Source organism: Zonotrichia leucophrys, chromosome 4A (genome assembly GCF_028769735.1).
Source record: "Zonotrichia leucophrys gambelii isolate GWCS_2022_RI chromosome 4A, RI_Zleu_2.0, whole genome shotgun sequence".
NCBI classification, from domain to species: domain Eukaryota; kingdom Metazoa; phylum Chordata; class Aves; order Passeriformes; family Passerellidae; genus Zonotrichia; species Zonotrichia leucophrys.
Genome location: NC_088174.1, coordinates 5,874,074 through 5,896,717, shown reverse-complemented (window position 1 = coordinate 5,896,717; position 22,644 = coordinate 5,874,074). Strand labels below are relative to the sequence as shown.

Here is a 22,644-nt window from a genome sequence, read left to right as displayed (position 1 = left end):
TACTTTCCTCAACATCTTCCTGTTAATCCAAAAACAAGAATGGGAGTGTTTGTATATTGTTCTGTTCAGGTCCACTGCTGGTGACACATCATTTCTGATATCTAAATGTGATCTAAAGTAATACAAACACAAACTTAATATCAGATATTAGATTGGGCATTTCAGTCTTCAGCAGCTGACTGACAAAATGGAAATCTGCTCCTGGGAGATATGTCCCCTTTAAGGCAATTCTCTGCACAGCAGTCTAAGCAAAATATATTAATTCTAAACAAAAATCCCTGAGCCAAAATTCCTCTCACTAGTTAATAACATTATTTCATGTATGTCAGGCTATGGGGTTTTTTTGGTGGGTTTTTTTGGGTGATTTTTTTTTTTTTGTTCTGTTAATATATGTTCCATTCAGGACAAATTTGTCCATGCCAGGATTTCCAGGGCATCACTTCAGCATGAGATAATTTGGGCAGTATAAGGCTGGATAACAGAGTAAAACTGGAGTAGAGCTGTCTGCCATGATAGAAATCATTCCCTTGTTACACGAATAAAATGAACAGAGGGGAGGAAGGACCAAAGGAAGGAGTTTGTACATTTACACCCCTGGGGCAGCCCGTGCTCACTCAGCTGCAGTTTGTGCAGGATGCTCCCTCTCTTCCATACTGTCCAAGAAACCAATGAAAACTGGATCTCATTCCATCCCCTTTTTATAAAAATCCCTGCATTAAGCCTGATTATTTGCTCATTGTTCAGCAACAGGATGAATTTAACCTTTTAGCACAAATCTCAAACAATAACGTATTATTTTTAAAAAGTGTTTAATTTGCTTCCTAATTTTTTCAGAAGATAATGTATACACAATTAATATTTCTCTAATTAACCAAGAATATGAACTCCTGCCTCCTGAAACAAGATTTCAAATCTTCATAGCAAATATTACCAACCCATAAGCTGAGATTCTCCATATTTTAATTTCCAGTGGATGCCTTTAGTCTCCATGGAAACTGATCCAAGGAGGTTTGAAATGTTACATATTATTTAATATATCTTATATTCACATAAATGTTGCCAGAAGATCTGTCATATCTGCTCAAGTGTAAAGTACCAAGAGAGTTAAGTAAAGGAATACATTAAATTGAAACTCATTGTAGCCCATCACTGCTAACACCACTGGCCTTGAAAGATTTTCAATGAGGCTCCTGAGAACAATCTTGAAAAATCAATAATCTCATCAGAAAATGCACCAATTATTATACTCAACAAGCTCATAATAAATCATCACATTCTATAATCATGCCATTGAAGTTTGGATAGACTTTAAACAATTATTGCTTTATTTGTCAGTCAAAATTAAAAAGTTTTCTGGGATTAATGAGGCTATTCTTTGATTTCTAACACAAGTAATACACTTAAAATCTATAAAGATGCTTTGGTGATCAAGGAAATAAAAGTACATGACAGCTAGCTGATACTCATTCATTCAGTTTTCACAAAATAGAGCATTTCATAACCAAATTCCTAGTCACAAGTTGGTTCAAAGGAAAAATAATACAATGACATTTAAAATTATGTTAAAGATAATAATTGAAGCTGTTAAAAACATCCCACCATTTTTTTTTTCTGTATTGAAAACTACTTCTAGTGAAAACCTCAGTTGTGGCACCAATTGTTACATGAGCATTGGCTTCTTTGACAAAAGACAAGAATTTTATCATGAGAATTAGCAAGTGAATATGTGCAATGCACTGTTTGTGGATGGCTGTGCCTTTTGGACAGCTCCCAGTCTCTGTCCCCTGTGGGAAGTGACCCCGGCCACATCCAGGCACCAGTGAGAGCATCAGTGACCCCTGCCCAGTGACCGACCTGCCCTGCCAGCTCCTCTCCAAACCTCCCCGGGCCTCTGTCAGCCCTGAAGCTTAAAAACGTGAAAATAAGGGTTCTGTCATTGAATAACTCACTCCTTTCCTCAGCTGAGCTATATTGGGTCAAGCAAATTGTCAGGGAAAAGTCCCACCCTGCTGTCAGTGTGAGACTCCAAAGGAGGTCCTGTCAAGCCCTTTAATGAAAGGCTGAGAAAATAAAAAGCATCTTGCTTTCACTGCAGCACAAAGAATGGCACAAATTGATCTTCTTTTCATGAAAATGAGAAATGGCAAGTAAAGTGTTTTACCTGCCTCATTTTTAAATATTGACATAAAATAATTTTAAAGACTGAACAAACTTATTTCAAGATTGCCTTTGAGAACATTTCTTCCCAAAGAACCAGAGATTTTATAAACATATTGCAACTGAAATTGGTAGTTTAGTGGGGAGAGAGAAATGAAAGAATATTCCAAAAAAAAAGAGGAGCGTTTTAAAAAAATGCATAGTCAGGAAAGCTGCAGTGTGCACAAGCTCAGTTACAGATAGCACTGAAAACAGCAGAGCAGATACAGTTCTCTGAACTCTAGATGTTCATGGAAAATCCTCGGCAGGTAATTGTGCTGAAGCAGAAAGGGAGAAATCCTCCTCTTTTCTCCCTTTCTGCTGCATAAGTCTTGTCCTTAACAAAAAAACTCTGCCTGCAGCCTCATCCAAAAAGAGAGCTTGCCTGCTGTACTCATCACCTGGAACTTTCTAGTCCTGACTCAGAGACAGAGGTGTGGGTGTCTGTCCAGATGTCTGGGAAGTGCATGTGACACTCTGGCCCCCTCTCCTCAAGCTGGGAAGTCCTGCTGCTGCAAAGGTTGTGGCCCAGAGCATCCTGTCAGAGACACTTTGCTCCCATGCCTTTAGAGCAGGGTAGAGAGTAAATTCCTTGTGCTGGCAGGAAGAGAGAACTGTGAGGCAGGAGAGCATTCCTGACAGAGAAATGCTTTGCAGACAAAGAACCTCTTTGGCATTTTGCCCAAGCCCCCATCTTTAGGGAGAGACACTCATTTGATGTACCTTTCCTTAGAGCATGGGGACTGCAGATATTCCTCATATTAGGATTTAACACTTAGAAAACATTTCTGTCCCTCCTTTGCTGGCTAGCACTAGTGCTGCAGTGAGAAGAAGATAATATTCACCTCAATTATAGCAAGCATTACAATAACAGCAGAACCCACTAAGGAGTCAATATACCTGTGAGATGGATTATTTGCTCTGCACCGTGCTTAAAACATTAACAGCAGAAGTTCAGCATAGAAGACTTCTCTGGGATTAATGACTGACTGGGTTAATGGCCTGCAACTCAGTTGTTATTGCTTAATAATGATGCTTAACATTCATGTAGTTCCTTTCTTTAAAGCATCTTAAATATTAAGTATCAGTTTTCATTCAGTGCATTTATATTCCAAGTATCCCAAAGTGGCAGTAGAAAGCTGTGGGCAAGGGCAATACCTATTATGTGCTTAGCAATGGTGCAAAGGTTTGGAAATGAGTTTAGTGCACTATCTGCACAAGAACTACTGCAGTGGATTAACAAACCCACATTTTTATTTTACCAACCCACTCAGAAGGGAGGACAAAGTAAACAACAGCCCTAGCAAACTCCTGAAGATTCTTTTTCAGTATTTCACTGCCCTTGCAAGCACCTTCATATAAAATTATGATTGTCTTAAGCAAGCTACTGCAGGGATGGTCAGGTCCTCACCAACTAGAGTGCAGTCATCTTTTTGGCTGGGTGATAGATATCTTCAATCTCAGACTCATAATAAAGGTTTCTGCAAGAATTGTGAAAAATCATCTATTCACATCTTTGTACATCTTTGTAGAAATAAATGCATTATCAGCAAAGACCAAATATTAATTATTCCACATTTTACATCATCTGTGGAATTAGAGATACTACACCGAAGATGATATGTCCCAGAAAGGTGTGTTGAGCTCACAGTAAACTCTGGTCGTGCAGGTCACAGACAGATGTCCTATAGATAAACTGTGAAATGAGGGAACTCTGTACTCTAATGAGTAAACAATCATTTGAATGAAAAGAGTGATTTTGGTCATGGCCTAGGCCAAGTTTTTTTACTTTGTCTTTATACTTCACAATAGATTATATTACATTTGCACTATTTTCACACAGGACCAGTATACAACACATATTTAATACAGGTACATTGTCAACCTCCATCACTCAAATTTTCTGAAAACACTATTGTGGCATTTTATCTTGGATTCAGCTTGACACAAAAAAACTTTGAATCTGAAAATTCAGAAAAAGTTTCTGGTGACTTCAGTGAGCACCTTAGCACAGCCAAAGTTATCTGTTTACACTCAACACTTCAGGCTAAGAATACATTTAGAGTTTCAGTATTGCTTGGAAAAGAGATTTGAATCTTCAGGTCTTCCTAATATCAGGTTAGGAAAGAGCAGAGAAGAAAATCCCTTCTGCATGGAAAGCAATGTTGGTAATAAGAAATATTTTTGAAAGAAAACTTCAATGATCTGATTTTTAGGAGTGGGTTTCAGAATGTTTTTCTCAGTAGGAAATCTGTATGAACCAAAACAGCATGAAACTCTATCAGGGAGGTTCAGGTTGGATATTGGGAAAAGGTTTCTCACCTAGAGCATGGTTGAGAACTGGAACCCAAGAGTTCAAGGAGCCTTTGGATGATGCTCAGGCACAAGTTGGGGTTCTGAGGTTGTGCAGAGCAGGGCCAGGAGCTGGAATTTTTTGGTCCTTGTGAGTCCCTTTCTGCTCAGGATATTCTGTGATTCTACAGACAAAACAGAAGAAGTTTTGCCAGTCTGAAGGCAGATAAATTCCATAAAACACACAGGACAGAAACTGCAGTAGCTGTGTAGAGAGGGGTTGCTCTGGGCTCTGTAAGAGAAGCACAAAACCACTGAGAAATTGATATTTTCTTTCCAGACCTGGACTTGCCATACAGAGAAGTACAACAGCAGCTTGGGCTCTCTGCAGCTGTTGCAAGTAAGTGAGCACTGCTGCTCCATCCCACTCTTGGTTCTGCTTCCATTTACAGATTGGTCAGTTAAAAGCTCAAGTTCCTCATTTTTTTCATTCTATCACTTTTACCAACACCATGCAGATAAACAAAAAAGCATTAAAAAGCATTTTCTGAATTCTACTGAAGACATTTTCTAATGTCTTTACTGCAGAATGTTTCAGAAAGATTTTGAAAAGGGAAAAATACTTGATATTTCAAAAACATTTTCAAAACTAAAACATTCTGACTTTAAACATGTACTCTTGAAGGTAATAACTCCTGAGTGCAGCTTTTTTATATATAGAAAGATAACAAAGTTTTAAATAATCAATTGTAGAAATCTTCAGGGAAGATCTGATTTTAAAATGTAATTCTCCTAGCCTAGGCTCTGTAACTCACTATATATCACCATGGATCCCATACTTATTGACTGAGATGGGAGGCCTGCAGGGCTTGTTAAAAATCTATAAAATCTATTTAAGAGTTCTGGCTTTGGCATTTGGTAGAAGCAACCTCACACCAGCTAACCTGAAGAATTTCATCTATGCAAATAAAAGAATTCAATGAAGGTCCAGAATTTAAGACAGGAACTCTTTTTTTTAATCTTCTTGGCCACAGCACAAAATGCACCGTATAAACACATTGTCAGCATCTGTTTTTTCCCTGAAAGTTTACTCCATAATATTGTTTCTTCAGTGGGGTAATTTTGTGAGTGGATAATCTTCACTCTTGCCAAGAACTTCTACCCTTAACCGTGCCAAAATGTTCATATTAGCAGGAACAGCTGCACTACCTTTCTAGGACAGGTTAGTAACAGATGCATCACAGTTTCCATTAATTACCAATACTACACAGAGAAAAAACAGTTTTATATTTTTGGGGCCTGATTCAACATTTAAAAGTAACACACAAAATACTGCTCAGTAAACATTCCCTTTCAAATATGCTTAGATTACTTTGGTTTTTTCTGGTGTTTATACATTTATTTATACCAAATATTGACAGAGTTTAGCATAGCTTGAGATGCCATATTTTTTATTGATTCCAGAATATTTAGACAGACATAATGAAACCTAAGCAATCCAGCCTCTAGTCTCAAATCCAAAAGCCCCTTCTGTAAACATTAAAAATGTGCAGGTCTCAAGAGTCGACCAAGGATTCCCCTGGTAAGCAGATAACATATTACAAGAGTTGCTTGGGCTCAGTCTGGGATATCCTGGGATTTTACTTATTCCAAAGGAAATAATCAGGGTCAGAATCAAGCACTAAGCCACGTCAGCAAGAAGGGAACTTCCCTTCTCATTGTTATTAACCATCATAAACCAGACCAACTGCTTTTAAACGCTGCTATCCAAGACTGTTCCCTAGTAACTCCTCGGAGGACTGCTACATAATTTTTGCCCATTCTGTTTCCCACCCCTCCTGCCCTATTCCACTGAGCTCAAGGTCAAAGATATAAAACCTGTATCAGAATTAGGCCACTGAAACAGAAAACCTGTCCTTAAGACTTTGCTTCTCAAAAGCAGTTGATTGAAAGGGTAATCTGAAGATAGAGGTGCAATGAAGAGCATTGTATTTTTACTGTGAAATTTTTAGAGATACCTTTAGTTATTACCAATTGACAGATGAAATTGTGTGTATTGCAAAGCAAAGGCTACACCACATGCTAGAATTTACTTCAGAACAGTGATATTTTAATAAAATGTATATGGAGATGTATGATAGAGGAAAACCCATCTAGGCATTTTAGCCATGTCTCTTCAGATGCTTTCATTGTGTAATGTTAGCAAAAAGGTTGCAGGGCTAAGAATCCACTTTTGATCTAACACCATTGTGCTCCTGAGAGACCAAAGAGGCTCAGAGCAATGCCTTTTCTCTCCTGTGTGAGCATATGCAAAGGACAAACCCACAGCTACTTTCTGCATGCTCAATAAAGCACTTCAAGACCATCATTCTTCCCCTAGTGGAATGATCTTACTGAGGAAGCAAGTGTTTGTTACTTTTTACAAAGAATGTGTCAAAAATACATCCAAGCACCACATCACAGTCATTTGTAAACAAACATTATGCAGAATAAGCTGATGATGTTCCCATCTATAATTTGTGGATGTGAATTCAGCTGTTGGTACCTCAATAGAGCTCTAAGAAAAAGGTGGATTCAAAGGCTTTGCCTTCAAACTTCATTCTCAGGCTGCTATCAGCTCTTTGGGCATCTTTGGACAAAAATCTTCTGAACCTTTAGTTAAAAGGATTTTGGAACAACCACATTAATGTAGGGGCTAAAGGCCGTCATCTTTCTTGGAAGATATGTCCTTCCATTAAATTGAATCACTTTTTTCTTCCCTTCAGGCTGATTTAGCCAAGTGTCATTTTGCAGAATCAAAAGTGTATCAGAAAAAAAAAAAACCAACCAACCTTAAGAGATAACGATGCATTACAAAAATCCTATTCAACAATTACATGATACTGATGGCACTGAGTGTTCCCCAATAAAATATACTCCTTAAAAAATGGTTGTTCTATTAACTAAAGGTAAGTTGTTCTAATAAAAACCTCAATTTTTCCATTAAAAGCAACCAGCAATTACTTCTGCTTAATTGATGTTATCTGAGTTCAGGGTTTTTCAAAGTTTTCACTTCCTTCTCCTTTAAAGCTAGCATGTTCCACCAATTTGCAAAAGAGAATGAAACATGAACTGTGAACTAATAGAAAGAGCAAACCACAAATATACATGAGCAAAACACCCTATTGAGACTGAATTCTAGCAGCTGTATTTGTAATACACATAGGAGACACAAAAACAGCCTTATTTTCTAGCATCAAGACAAAGGATTTCACATAAGAGAACCTGCCATTTTTCCCTCTAGTTTGTCAGAAATACAACTAAACCTAAAAATAATAGGTTCAAAGTCCTCCAATAACAAAAGATGATGAAAATTTTCTTTGATTTCTCTTTGCTATTAATTATTTCCTTACCCTCTCATCTCCATTCCTCCCTATGTGTGTGATATCAAGAAAAGGAGAACAATCACTTATGACCAATAGTTTATGAAGTTTAACCATGAAAGTGAATTGACCCAAAAGTTTATGGAGAGCAATTTTTTTTGGAATCTGAGAAATCCCATAGAACAATATAAACACCAGCACTGCCCAAAACACATGCTGACAGGAGCTACCTGGGGCAACAGGGAATGGAGCCAGAACAAACAGCAGCAGATTTTGGTCTCACTCACTGATCAGGGGTGGCTAGAGTAAGATTATTATTAGAGAAGAGGAATGAGAAAAGCATCATAGGACTAAAAATAATGGCTTCATGTATCTGGGATGTTGATTAATGTTCCTGAACCAGCCCCTTTCACAGCACCAGAAGAAATAATGAAAAATGTAAGAATATTTTTAGGAACAGTGGAGTGATAATATATGCAGGGGAGAATGGCTCTGATGTTCACACCAAATAGCTGCCTGACTATGCACACAGCTCTGAGGGTGCAGAACAGCTATTGGCAGCACATGTTTTATTTTTCAAATTGAATTTCAGTAGAGACACTAAAGCTTTTTTCCTTCCTCCTCTCTTGCTTCCAGAAAAGCAGCCTGAGTGAAATGTAATTTAGCATGCAGGAGTTCTGGACCCTTGTAATTATTTGGGGAGAAGGTGTTGAATGGCTGGGGGTTTGGAGTCTGAACAGAAGCCAGGAAAGAAAATAAGAAATGCTAGGAAAAGCAGCATAGCAAATAGACTGAAATCCTATTAAATACTCAGACTTGAGGAGGAAATAAGCATGAGAAATACACAGCTGGAACTGGAGTAGAAAAACAGTTTCTTGCATATATTTCTCACAACTACTACTCCAATAGATTTCATGGGGTTTAGATCAGGCTTCCAAGAATGGAAGATATGAATGAGAAGTCAAATAAGAAAGAACTGCGGAAAGAAATCTAGTAAAGAAAGAATAAACTCTCCATTTCATAAATTTTAATATTTAGGGAGTAGTTAATTCACCTTAAACTCAATGTATATTGTATAATATTTTCTTGCAAAAACATATTTGAAGCTGTGACTAGCCTGTGAGAACATATAAAAAAATATATTCCACTTAAATACTAGGTAAATATAAAATTTACTCAAATGGCAAATAAACTGAATTTTTAAAATTATATAAAAATAACCTTAAAAAGTCAGTGCTGACAGTAATTTATATGTTAATATTAAAAAAACCAAACAAACTAAATAAAACAAACACTGAAAAACCCCACCAACAAATGAAAACCTAAATCTCAAAACCCAAAGCAAAGAAAAAAAATCCTCACCCATTATATTACCTCCAAATATTTCCTGTCATGAAAATACATCACAATGGGGATATTTTGCCTTTGCTTAGCTCCCTCCTGGAAGACAGGTATTCCAAATGAGGGAGAAATCTGATTTGCCTCAAAAGTTTCTTCTTGTCTCTACACAGAATACTTTATCCAAGCAGACTTCTCTTTCTTGTTGGCCTTTTGTCCCTTCTTGTCTTCTCCTTGGCTTTCCCTGATTTTACCTGTGTTTCACCCTTTGGATTTTGTAACTACCAACACAAAAATAAACTGTTTTCTTTTCTTCCATGTACTTCTCAGCCCAAACCATACCATCTCTCAAAACAGTGTAAATTGGGAGCTCCATGGCAAAAAAAGAAGACTCAATATTTGAGTGTGCTGGAACATTATGAGATTACCAATGATGACTGTGACTGATGATACAGGCTAAAAGATTGTTTTCAAAAAGTGTCCTGCTGAAAGTTGTTGGTACACAATTTTACTGGTGAGGTGGAAAATAAAAAATACTGATTTCCTCATACTGCTGACATAAATGAAAGGAAAGAAACATAACTGTCCCACTAAGGTTTGTTTTGATAAATATATTTGACTAAACCCCAGGCAGAGCAGCAGAGGCAATTGCTTTTAACATTGCATCCCCTCTGACTCATAGATTAACAAATTTCATCTCTGGCTACTCATTTGGGGGGAAAAAATATTGTTACATAAAATATAATGTTTTTTCCCACTGAATTTATGCAGCTGCATTCTCAATTTGAACACAGGTAATTTTAATGTCTCCCCTTCATCTGAACACACCTGGGAATGAAACCTGCTCTATTCTATCTGATCACTTAGTGTTTAGTTAAACAGATTTATTAATAACTTGATCTTTCTATTCCTTTGACAGGAACTTGGTTTAGATTCATGTTTTCTGTCAAATCTATTAAAATATATTTTTACTCTGAGCTGCTTTCTACTGAAACTTTATAAAAATGGACTTATTTTTAAATGCTTCAATATATCAGAGGCTTTAAACTATTTGCTTTAAATTTTAAATAGCAAATTTAATGCTTGCAAAGGTGCTGAATTTTGTGAAACTCAGTGCCATTGTTTAAATTTTTGCTGAGGGGCTATAAAAAATAGTCAGCTTTTACTAGGATGTGCAGACAGTATAAGAAGATTTCTGGTTAATATGCATTAAAAGTGGTATTGGCTCCAGGTTTGTAAATCCTCTGAGATAGTTACATTTCTACACAAGCATTTCTTTTGACCAAGGCTTATTATAGTCCTTCTGTGAAAGGCAGTAGTATGGGAAAAATATTACACTTGTTTGATGCTTTAACAAAGTAAAAAACCCCACACTATTAACCATTGCAATTAAAACAAGGTGTGCAAATTCATAAACCCCTAAGGACAAATAAATTTAATGGGAATTAATGGTATTACTCATGCATTGAATACAAGTACTATGTTTGAACAGTTCGCATGTTTGGAACTTTTAATCTGATATTAATGTACACAAGTCTGTAACAGAGCTGAGTCAAAGAATTTTGTTCCCTAGCTCAAGCCATAAGGATTTAGACTCATCACACCTCCAATTTAAGAAAATCATCTCAGCCAACATGGCAGCAAATGTCTATTGAGAGCCAGGATGGACACACTGACTTCCTTCATGCTTTTGCCAGTGTCAGAAAATAATTTTGAGGGAAAAAAAGATAAAGGCAGAAATATATAATTCAACTTTATCCTTCACAAGTTGGCAGAACTCTCTTTCTACGCCTGGGAAGATGCATGAGAACCTGCATAGGTGCAGTTTTGGTTAGAGTAGCTGTTGAATTCATGTTGCAAAAAGGGTCTTCCAAAGAAAGAGGTGCCACTTGTGAGAAAATCTGACCAGGAAATAGATGTACAATTAGCAAACTGTACAGAGACCAATATATTTAAATAAAATAAAAATTTTTAAGAAGAGAAGTTGAATATAACGCACACATATAAAATCATAGACAAACACTTGCTCCTGAAGGTACTCAGAGCACAGCTGTTATTGCCAGCTCAGCTTTATGTTCAGCTAAGCTAGAACTCAGAAGGTGACTTTCATTGAACAAATTGGTGTCTGAAAATGTTTCCTGTAGGAGAGACCTTTTCACCCACAGTTAGAAGAAACCAATCCATTTTTAAGATGATGTGATTCCTTATTCTGTTGGCTCTACACAGGGAACTCTGAGGCTCACTGGGAGATTTATGTTCTCTGACAGTGTTTTAAGTGGTCAGAAGGAAGCCATCGGGTTCATGCATATTATTTTCAGCTGATAGTTGAGAGCATTTACAAATCCAGTTATTTATGGAGCACTTTTGTGGAACAACATTTCTAGGGTAAAGTTTCTGTGCAGTAGAAACTTACCCACTGTGAAATTGCAGAAGATCTCTCTCTAAAAGGGAAGGCATGTAAATACATCAATAACAGTTATTAGAAGGATAATCAATATCTGCTGCCATTTCCCTAATCATATCTTCTCTCTCCTTACCAAGAGATTTTTGTATTCTTTATTGCTAATGAGCAATATATGCAGTCTCAAAGATAAGCTGAAAGCTTCATTATGTGCTACCAGATTTCAGAATCAATTCTACTATTTTATGGTGATTCTTATTACTATGCTACTAACTACATTTAATAAAACCATAAAACAGAAGCACAGAAATATTACTAAGAAATCCAGTTTTCAATGCATAAAGAAACATGTTTTTCATACACCTACACATATTGATAGTAAATGAAGTTCTAAGAGCAACTTCATAATTTTTCCTAGCCATGAAGAGCCATGGTAGCAGCTGCAGAAAAAAGAATTTAAACATTTTTAATTATAAAATAATAAGAAAGAAGCTTCTTAAGTATTTGAATATGCAAATAGAAATGTCTTTGGGATGAACTTGAAAAATCATTTTGCCCTTATCTACCACATTTGGATCAAATTATCTTTCTCATCCGTCCCTCCCTACCCCTCAGGCTTATTATAGTCCTCCTTTGAAAACCTGACCAGGATCTCCAGTATTTTAATGCTGCAATTGCACTGAGTTTCTGTTGTTAATGTGGATTCAAAAATTCTATTAAAGTAGTTAGCACTTCCTTTGGTGAAAAAAGGCAGGGCTCCTGCTTGGGCGTTTGCATTGAGTCAACTGAAAGATGTTAAAACCATTTTGGTAGCAGTAATAACAGGGTATTTCTGCAATACTGCACAGATAACAAGTAACTTGGTCTGAAAAAGCATTTCTAAAGACTTTTTGAATATATTTAGCTAAACTTTATGCCACAAGCTGTTTTGGATTTAGCACCCAGTATATGCTTGGCATTTGCTGACCCAAACACAAGTTGAAAGTCAAGAGAAGTTAAAGAATTCTGTCCTGAAGTATTTTGGATTTACAATTTCTGCAGAAAAATAGTAGCCATAAGATGAAAAAATGAATAAGAATGCTGTGTAATTATGGTTTTATAAAATATTAAATAATTTCAGTTAGACTGAAAAGAATCTTCACAAAATCTGTCTGCCGAAGAGATCAAAATCCACCTAGAGATGATCAGTTTAATCAAAGGAAATTCTAAGGCTCAGATGCTCAGACTGAGAAGGGTTTCCCTGCGGGAAGGAACATCAGTGTGGACTGAGCTCAGCATCAGAGGAACAGCTTTTGTCATCTGGTCTCTCATGTTTAAGTACACTGCAGCAAATGAAGGGCATGGCTGACTGAACAAAGGTCTTGTCCAGCATAGAGAGTACACCTGGTTATGTACAACCTGCTCCAGGTGACCCCTGGGGTTCCATGGAAAGCCCACAAGCACAGGAGACAAAATTAAACACTCAAAAGAGAAATAAAACAGCAGAGAATGATGGTTCCACTGTCAGAACAGTGCTGCAGCTGGAAGCTTCAAGAGGTGGAATAGAGCAGGTTTTTGAACAGCCTTAAAAATGAAGTATGTAATCTACTTCTAGTGCACTGCAAAACTGGGAGTCAGCACCTGACCTGTGCTACCTTCCAGACAGTGCCAAGCCTTGAGCCAGGTCTAAATGCATTTCTTTCTCATGAGGCTGAGCGGTAAAAACTTTTCTGAGAATAATAAAAAATATTTTAGGAGAATGTTCAAAGAAGTAGAAGTGAATGCCTAGTTCCTTGCAATTGTGAGTTTGGATATGCAAGATCTCCTCTGGGAAGAACACAGAGATGTCTTCAGAACCATCAGCTATCACACTCCATCCCAAACCCATCACTCATGTCTCCCATATAGCTTAGGGAAATTGTGAAGTACCTGGTGCTGGCAGCAGAGGACTTGATTTGAGTGTTCTTGGCCGGAGTTATAATTTCTTTAATGGAACAATCTGTGATTTTCTGCCTTGTACCTGTTTGACATTTACCTACTGCACAAGGATTTAGCACAATTTTGCAAGTATGCACAACTTTTCTTCTGGCAGAGAATCTATCTGCATCCTAATCTTCCTACCTATTTTCTTATGTATTTCTACTAAGAGTCTGGCACCTCTTTTTCAATTTAGAAGGGAAAAAAAGATGTTTTTGTGTCTGGAGACACAAAAGGATTTCAGCACTCATGAGTGTTTGATGTTTGTGTTAATGACTTAATTCTGTGCCCTTCAATTAAGTAATAACCTTAATATATTTATACATCAAAGAGAAGAAAACAGAAGGTGATGAGCAGTGTATGAATCCCAATCTCACAGCTTGATATGTTTTTTTTTTCTTTCCCCCATATAATATATTCTTAAGTGGATTTGAGAGTTGCTTAATTTCAAACTGAGGAAAAAAAATTACAGTAGTTAAGCATAGTTTATATCACAAAGTCAAGGAGACCACTGCATTGCAGCACTTATCCCTGAAGTCTTAGGGGAAAAAAAGAGATTTTAGTCTTCACAGCTCAAACTTTGTGTCAGTGACCCTGAAGATGGTAATAGCATGTTATACCAGCAAAGTACTCTAAAGTACTATTGAGGAATCAATGTATGATTCCTAAAATCTGTCTAGTTTTAACATAGAGAATACTTGAAATTTCTTTAAAATTATTCCCAAAGAACAGCTATAAATTTAAGTTAAAATACCCATACAAACAAAAAAAAAGTTGGCCATTTTGTAGGCATTTTGTAATATGTAGGTGTTTCCCCCATGAAAATATTAAAAAATGTTATTCACAAGAATATTTTTTTTCAATGTCAACAGGATTAACAAGATCAACAAGTCTACTCCTAAAGGGATTTTGGCAGGCTATCATGTTTAGCAGACACCTTCAATCATCACAACTACAATAAGATGAGAGTTATTTTCTCCACATTTCGCTAAATGCAGTCCATTTCTATGAAATTGTACATTGGTTCAATGTGTCATGATACATTTAAAAAATGTTCTTTCAAGAATGTTAATTACAGTGCAAAAAGAAAGAATTATAGTTCTGTAAAATCAGCCCTTGCAAATCATACAAAAATATATAAAACAGAGGAAAATATGACTTTTTCAGAATGCTTGGACCCTGCTACCATCAGGCTTGAAACTTCCCAGAACATATACACTTGCCACTAAAGAGATCATTTGCTGAACCAGGACTAGTTACAATTGCACATAAGTAAATATTTTCTGTCACATATTCAATGATATTATTTTGACATTCAACAAACAAGTGTGTCATCTTGCCAATCTAGGAAAAAAACTTTCTTTTCCCTTTCCAGAGCCACATACTGTCCTTTCTCCTTCCCCTCCCCAATGGCACTATTTGAGTTCTATAACTTGCAAATATTTCTTGCTCGAATGCTTTAATGTAGCCAAAGGTCATTCTAAAGACTTCTAAAAGCCTCATTAATTCTGTGTTTCTGTAAAAAAATGGCAAGAAACTGTTCCAGGTTCAAAGGTCATACTTGTGTTTTGCCATGCCAAAACTTGTTATTCTTATCTTTGGGCAGAAATTTTTTTTTTTCTCTTATGTTTAAGTGGATTCCTGTCTTGTCCTGTCACTGGCTATCACTGAGGGAAACCCTCTCTGTGACACCTAAGTTGAACCACACTGAGTTTCCTAAGCATACTGTCAGATGTTTTTCTCACTTCCATCTTTTGGTACTTGGAGAATATTACTGTCTTTTCCACTGTCACAGAAGCATTTAATAAATATTCTGTTAATCTTTGAATCAGGCTTTTGAACCCTAAAGTACCCAAACTTCAAGGAATGAAACCTGCTGGATACAAAGATGTTCTTATACTGCAGCCATGGCTGGTTTCTGCTCAGAATATTTATACTTCTCCTCCATTTCCCAAATGCCATTTTATTTGTTAACAAGCAATCCATCATCCATACTCTTTTGTGTGCACATAGTTCTTTAACTATAAAACCCTGGATATTTTACTAACTAAGTTTTCATTAGGGATTTTGGTAGCAATCACATTATTATAAAAATTAAGTCTTTGCATATAGTTTTTACCTGTCCTAGTATTATTTCATTGAAAGCATCCTGCTGTTGCCTACAAAATTTCAGCATGTCAGAGCCAAAAAATTCACAGCCAGCAATTTCATAGATAATTAGTGTACCATCTCTTGCAGCTTTCACCACTGAAGAACTTGTCAGTAGATAATCAGAAATCTGATCTCAGTAAAGTAATACAGAAAAAAACAGAAAATGTAAAAATGTGCAATAGACTGACCACAGGCAGTGGTCCTCTTCCCCTGTGCACCCTGGGGGGAAGAGATAGAGAAATTAGAAGTAAAGACAAAGCTAGGGAGAAGGGAGGGGTGTGGGGAAGGTGTTTTTAATATTGGAGTTTATTTCTCATTATTTTACTCTGATTTGATTGGTAATAAATTCAATTCATTTACCCAAGTCAAACCTACTCTTCCCATGACAGTAACTGTTAAATGCTCTCCCCCCTGTCTTTACCTCAAACCATGGGTTTTTCACTGTATTTTCTCTCCCTTGTGTAGTTGAAAAGGGGAGAAAAAGAGCAGCTTTGGTGGGCACCTGGTCTCCAGTGAAGCTCAACCCACCACAAATCCAAAATGATCCTATTTTCTGTTAAGGACCTAACACACATTTCCATTTAGCACTAATAGAGCATTTAATTCAGAGAGGTTATCTACTGTAACTGCTCCATTACACTGCAACACAGTATATTGAAATATTATATATTTTTACATCTTTATTACATATATACTCTTGTGTACCCTGTTTGATGAGAAGGTTAACACTGTTTACTCCCAAAGTGGCAAGGGTTTGTACAAATGGACCATGGAGAGGTTACTGTGTCTGTAGAGGGTTCTATCTCCCTGCTCCTGCCCCCCATCAATGCACAAGCTGGCCAGGCCATGACTGGGAATCTCTAAAAAATGTTAAATTTTGTCTGAGCAGCCTTGTGGATTTCCCTCCCAGTTTTACCATCAAACCCCTGGCATCACACACAAGAACCAGAGAGTGAGGGCTCTCTGATGATTCGCTGTCCCAGAACTCTGATACAGGCCAGCATTGAGAGAGCTCACTCTACCCTGCCATCAAACCTTCAGAGCAGAGCTGGCCGTGGCTTTGACAGCCTCTCTGATCACTTGGGGAGAAACACAATGGTTTTGGACAATACTGAGTGTAGTCATCTTACTAAAAAGTCCCATACCTTCTTAGTGGTTTCCCCTCACAACACTGACTGCTCCTTCTTCACAGCACAAGCACCAAACTCCCACCATCTTCTCATGCAGCTCACCCACTCTTTTATAGCACTCATCCTGACTGGACACAGCTGTGGCCTGTTAAGGTCAGGCCTGTTCCTAATCTTTGGTGATTAGCACAGCTGCAATTCCTCAGGGGTGAGATTGCCTTCTGCACTCTCTTTATTTTCTTACATTCTATCCCTCCACAGCTGAATACTCAGACACCTCTATTGTCCCATCATGCTCTTTCATAAGGGTTAAATACTGTCTGTCCACTGTTCTTGTGTTCCTGAGCTTTGTACGAATGTGAGACAGGGCAAACAGTTCTCTCTTTTAACAATAGCTCTGTGTAAGATGATCACTAAAATGCTTTAAACCTTTTAGGTATTAATATTAAGTGGATTTATATGGAATAGGTCTGTCTAATGAATCAGCTTATTGTATTCACTGACAGAGTCATTGGATGAAGGAAATGCTATTATCTGTGCAGCATTCTCTCACTTCTGTGGAGAGGAGCCCTTCTTAGCAGCTTTCTATTCTCTTGATGTAGATTATAAATCATGAGTATTCTGACCTCTGCTGCATATTAGCACTAAGAACTTTCTAATGGTTAGCTCATAATTATGCTGCTTCTTTGTTTTCCTTTTATTCTTAGTTAAAAGATAAGTTTATTTCAGATCTTTTAATTCCCCAGGTAGTCTATGAAGACTTTCATGTGGGAAAATTAATTTAGGGGGAAAAAAAAGGAAATTACATCTTTCTGGAGAGTCTTTCTCCTTCTAAACACTGCCATCTCCACTAAAGTATCTTTCAATGTGTATTATCTAACTGATTTTATACTGTCTCATTTAATTTGCACTGACTAAAAAAAAGAAAAATAACTGATATTACAATAACTTGATATTGTCTGACTTATTCTGTCTGATTTCTAGAAGCCAGTAGGTGCAGCTGAGGTCAGGCTCCTTTATTGGCAGGCCTGTCTCAAAGGCCATAAAGCCAATGAAAGTTTCACCCCCAGCACTGTTGATATCAGGATTTCAACAGGCTGTATATTTCAAGAGTTTGGGATATTCCCAAGGCCACTCCAAATGATCATGTATTCAAGAAGGCTGATAATTTAATTTTGCTTTCTTCAAATATTATATCTTTCTCTGGTGTATCCACCACTGTTCCTATGCTCAGGAAGAGCATTATTATATACAAATAAAATATCCCTGGTTACCTTGGGTACAGACATTATCAAAACTGAAAAGGTATTGAATTTAGAGAACCTATCATCCCTCAGATGGGTTAATTAAATTTTCTTTATCAGAGCTCAAATCAGCCCAACCGATCTGCCCCCTTTAACCCATGAACCTGCTGGTAATTTATTTTGAAAATTAAACCAGAACCACTGCTTATTCAGACCTATATTTGCACTGTGAACTGGGCTAGTAGAAAGATCTCTATTAAAGAGAAATACTAAATTAAATAGGAAAAATGCAGTGTTGGTTCAGTTTGTGTACAAGGCTGAGGAACACAGGGATAAGTTTCAGGGATGGTTCCTGGGGTAAGGCAGAACAGGCAATTTTTGTGCACAGTCTGTCAAATGGAGCTGGCATACACATCCTGCCCTACTGCCTCTCTTTCTGTAGCACAAATTATGCAGAAATAGTTTGGAACTGTATCCTAAAAAAGACCTGAATAAGGAGCCCATGTACCTCCATCAGATTTGATTCCCATTTTGAGAGAACATTTCCAGTTGACCTGTGAAGCTGAAAATCAACAGAATTCTTCATGTGCAAGAAATGACTGCATGAGGAAGCCAACAACTACTTGATGTAATATGTGGAAATAATCTGCAGGAAAATGTTTTGTTTAAAACAATCAGGCTCCAGTTCCATATTTTCTCTTGCCACACAGAGATATGTCTAAACATCCAGTCACAAAAAACTTCCAGACCTCCAAGTCAGATCTTTTTCATGCATAGAAAGAAAGATGGAGAGATGGTGACTAAGACTGTGCTGAAATGGAATATTTATATTGGTTTTTTTTATTAAAAAATGGAAGTAGGAAATCCATCTCCTGCTCAGGTTTAAAACCAGCCCTTAAAAAGATTTAAATCCTTGCAATCTCTTAAAAATCTATCTTTGTTTGTAGGAACCCAGATCCTTCTGAAATGTTTTGATGAAAACTTCAGACAGAAAGTAATACTTGACAAAATGGCCTCAAACCTGCTGCAGATTGCATGTTCTTTCAGAGCAGAAAAAAATTGGCAGAGGTTCCACACCTAGCACAAATCAAGCACAGATATTCAACCAAAAATTTCTCATACTGCAGTGAGTCACTTTACCTCAAGAAGTGACTTTTTCATCTTGGCAAAATGAGAGAAATCAGTCCCCATTTGAGACTGAGAAATCTTTTCCCATTAAATTTTCATCAAACAAGGCAGATACTGCCAAAAAGTTTCACTTTTGACAGCTCAGCTTTTACTGTCCCTCTGATCTTCTCTCTTAATGCCACCCCCCACAAGAAAACCCAACAAAGCATATTCTCCATCATCTCTGTTGACTGTAATTTCCAAGTAGCTTCACATGAACTCCTATAGTAATGAACAGTAATTAACACATTCTCTTAAGTCATCCTAGAATTTAATGTTGAACTCAGGCAAGCAGCAAGGACTATTAACTTTTATGAGTGTATAATGACAGAACAAAACCTCAGAGTGTAAGTGACCTCCAAGACTTGTTTTGGTTCCCAGACACTGAGAAATAAATAACTTGTGCATTATATCATGCAGGATATTTATTGGGGCAAATAAATTAGGTATGTTAATTAAAAGTAACACCCCAACTTCTATAAAATTTGGCCTCAGCTATTAACCAGTTTGTATACTCTCAAGCTGATGAAAAAATTTCTGACCTCTCCAAGTCAGAATATATCTCGTGGACTAATACCTTCTAACTTTGATATGCACCTCATGTGATTTAATTTTTCTAGTATTAAAAAGAAATAGATTATATTAGGACAGAAAAACTATTTAAACTTTTGCCTTCCAGCAACGAAGACACCAGAAATACCATTGTAAGTTCCACCGTATAGAGTGCAATCATACCAAAAATCACTTAATCTTGAAATAGGGAGAAAATTATTTCTCTTATCAGTTGAGGGTTAATTTTGTGCTGTCCCAGATGTCTGAATCAGTGAGATGGGCTGACCTTGGCTGGATGTCAGGTGCCCACCAAAGCCACTCTATCACTCCCCTTCCTCAATGGACAGGAGGAGAAAAATGCCATGAGAACCTCGTGGGCTGAGCCAAGGACAGGGAGATCACTGCTCAATTATCATCACAGAAAAAACATGGAGCTGACTCAGTGTTATTAATTCAATTTATTACCAGCTAAATCAGCATATGATAATAAGAAACACCAAAAATCTTAAAACACCTCACTCCCACCCCTCTCTTCTCTCTGGGCTTTACTCCCATTTCCTCACCCTCCTCTCCAGCCCTGTAGAGCTGCTGGTTTCTCAGGGACTGTCTGAGTGAAGCTGTTCCCCACAAGAGGGGCTGTCACTGAGATTTTCACCCTTCGTGGCTTATGGGCTGATTTTATCACATGAAAAAACACTAAGAAGTTCTATTTCATTATCTTTTTGCTTGTTTGTTTGTTTATTGGGGTTTGAGGTTTGTTTATTTTTTGCCTTTTTTTTTTGGTTTTGTCCTTTTTTTAAATCCATGCTAATTTTAGTTCATTCTATTGTTTTCCTTAATGTGATTTTTCCATCTCATGCTAAGTGTGTCTGATGACATAACATTCATGGGTTTTCTTCTGATAATTCCATTTAGAGTTATTATTTTTACATTATAGATAAATAAAATTGATCTTTCTAGACATTTTATGTTTTGACTGCTAATATCTGCTTGAGAGTTTATTGTGGAAAGGAAATTCCTGCCCCTTCTTCTATGCCTCACCCCACAATTTTAGACACTGTCTCTGAAAGAAAGGTGTTTTGTGCGCTGTGGATTTTTAAATCCTTCACTTCTATGGCTACTTCCCACACAGCAATGTATCACACATTTTGCCAGATGGGATAAAAAATTCTCTGACCAGCACTTGTTACTGGTTTTGCTCCAGTTCAGGTGAAATCTCTTGAAGTTGGTGGAAGATTTGCATGAGTAAGGACTACTAAAATTAGGCAAGAGCCCCAGAGATTGACCTGTACTGAGACTGAAATAACTGTTCTTTAGCTTTTTCACTACCTTTATATAGTCACTACCTTTTGGCTTACTGCTTCCCAGCCATGACAATAATACTATGGTATTACTGCTAGGAACTCACACATAACCTGTGCAGCTCCAAAACAATCTCATTCCAAACCCACATTAATGGGGTTTTTAATGTATTCCAGTCTACTTCAGAGTATGCACTATTGTATTTATCTATTTGTATTTACCAAGGCTCCTCTTATGTTTTATATTTTATTTTTTCACCCATATAACAGTGTAATTATTTCTTGCTTGGACGCATCTATGAATATTGAAGTAATTAGTTTATTCCTTGTAACTTTACCAGGTAAAGTGCATTCAGTAACAATCACATCATATCTGTTTCTCTAAAGTCCACTTATAATGTGACAAACCTTCTGTAAGAACAGTTTCCCTTGCCAACCCACCTGCAAATGTCCTTGGCTATAATTACTAGAGCAGTGTAAAATGGCTAATAGAAAGAAATTACTGAATGAAGGATAATTATTTTTAACACTAACTTGAAGATTTAGTTTTCTCATTCAGAAATGCATTGAAATTCACTTGTACCCCACCTTCTTAGGGTTTTCTGGAAAATATCAAGTAGGATCTTATGAAATGACATGAGGAATGGTATATTTTTTCCCTACACAGAAATGAATTTTGGCCCCCAAATCATTTCATGGTCTTTGGCCTCAAATGACTGTCTTGAACATGGAATTTTCCCATTAACTCTTTGACTGCAAATGGAAATATCACTCCCTTGCTGTCAGGCTGTTATTGCCAAGGCCTGTATCCTGGCTAGGGCTGCACGTAGGCAGCCACCAGTGAGGGGGAATTTGCAAGTCTAATTCTGTTTTGTCACCACTCAAACCACTGAACACAATCCATCTAAGCAAAAAGAACTCTTGGGAAAGAGAGGAGAAGTGAAAAACATCTATGGAACAGGGTGAGGAGCCCTCCCCCTGAGGAGGAAAGCAGCAGCACAACCTGTAGAGGACAGATTGTCCAGATTGTCACCCCATTGCCTGTTCCCTGCACCTCACAGGGGGAAGGCAGTGGAGAAACTGGGAACAGTTTAAGCCCCTGGAGAAGGGAAGGGTGACTGTAAGGCCTTTTAGGATTTGGTTTTATTTCTCATTCCCTATCCTCATTTGACTGTAATTAAATTAATATAATATCCCCAAACTGAGTCTGCTTTGCCTGTGACAGTAATTGATAAGTGATCTCTTCCTGCCCTTATCTCAGTGTTCCTTTCATTATGTTTTCTCTCCCTTGTCCAGCTGAGGAGGGGAGTGATAGAGAAGCTTTGGTGGGCACCTGGCATCCAGCCTGGGTCAAACCCCCTCACCAGGTTTTTTCAACAGTGTGCTTTACAGCCCAATTCCACAGAACCAAGATAAATAGTGAAAATCCTGTAATTTGATAAGGCTTTTTGTTGATTTGGCATGGTTAAAAATAGTTTATAAAATATCTAAAAATCACAGCCCCTCAGAAATATTTGAGGAGAATTATTTTGTCTGCTACAATCATTATCACCATGT

General features: G+C 37.3%; 1 long non-coding RNA gene across 1 annotated transcript; it reads right to left on the bottom strand.

Annotated features, from left to right (window-relative positions):
* Window positions 1-1,288: 1,288 nt before the first annotated feature.
* LOC135447722 (uncharacterized) lies at window positions 1,289-16,895 on the bottom strand. Its single transcript, XR_010440264.1, has 3 exons — window positions 16,842-16,895; window positions 4,519-4,673; window positions 1,289-3,677 (listed from the first exon to the last, which is right to left on the bottom strand). It is a non-coding gene; the product is annotated as an uncharacterized LOC135447722 (long non-coding RNA).
* Window positions 16,896-22,644: the final 5,749 nt, after the last annotated feature.